Here is a 919-nt window from a genome sequence, read left to right on the forward strand (position 1 = left end):
GAATGGAAAGCAAGCCCGTCCAGGCACGGCGAGAGAGAGCCCGGTAAGGGGCAGAGAGAGTTCCCAGCACTGGACCCTCTTCACGGGGGTTCCCCCCCATGACCAAAGCCGCAGCCCGCGGGGGCACGGCATCGAAGGGAAAAGCCAGCGGCGGTGACTGGCCACTCGTATGCTATGGAGCCCGGCATGGGGGGAGGAGGGCAAGCCGGTGCCCCAGCACGGCTTCCTCCTGGCTCCAGAGGGGCGCCCCGTGATGGAGATGTAACTCGGTGCAGCTTGAGGGAAAATGCAAGCCCACATTTCGGGGAGGCAGAGGTGCCCTGTGAGCCGGTGCGGCCCGGTGCAGCTTGCCCCCCCCCCCATCTCTGGAGGGCGCCCCGTTTGCTCCTCCGGCGTGTTGCCCGCACGCCGAGCCCCGTGCCTGCTGGCTGCTCCCGAGGGCGGTGGCGGGTGCGCGTGGCTGTGTCTGTCCCAGAAGAGCGAGGCCGTGGGGCCTCCGCTGGCTTCCTTTCCTTCTGTCCTTGTTGATCGATGAGGCCTTTCGGGTCGCGTCGGAAAGGGCCCCCGGCCGGCAGGGCAAGGGCGGTCTTCCTTTCCACTTCGCTTCCCGTCGCGTGTGAGGTGTCGTCCTCGTTCCCCCAGCCCCGAGCGGCTCGAGCGGGGGGGAGCCGTGGCGTTAGCGGCCCGGCGCGTGCCTTGCCGCATCCTCCCCTTTCCACCTCCCCCCCGGCGCTGGGGCAGGGTTCGGGGACCGGTCTACCGCAACCGGCTTTGTGACTGCTGCGTGGCCCCGTGAGTTTTCAGGTGTCCTAAAACGCGTGAGGCGCCGGTGTCGTCCTCGGTTCCGGGTACCCGCGGGTGCCGGCCGCGAGCAGCTGCGTGTGGCGGGGGTTGGCCGAGCCGAGAGCGAGGCGGCGGC

The sequence above is a fragment of the Melanerpes formicivorus genome, unplaced genomic scaffold (assembly GCF_026170545.1).
Source record: "Melanerpes formicivorus ecotype bairdi unplaced genomic scaffold, bMelFor1.0.p_v2 SCAF_716, whole genome shotgun sequence".
Classification (NCBI taxonomy): Eukaryota; Metazoa; Chordata; class Aves; order Piciformes; family Picidae; genus Melanerpes; species Melanerpes formicivorus.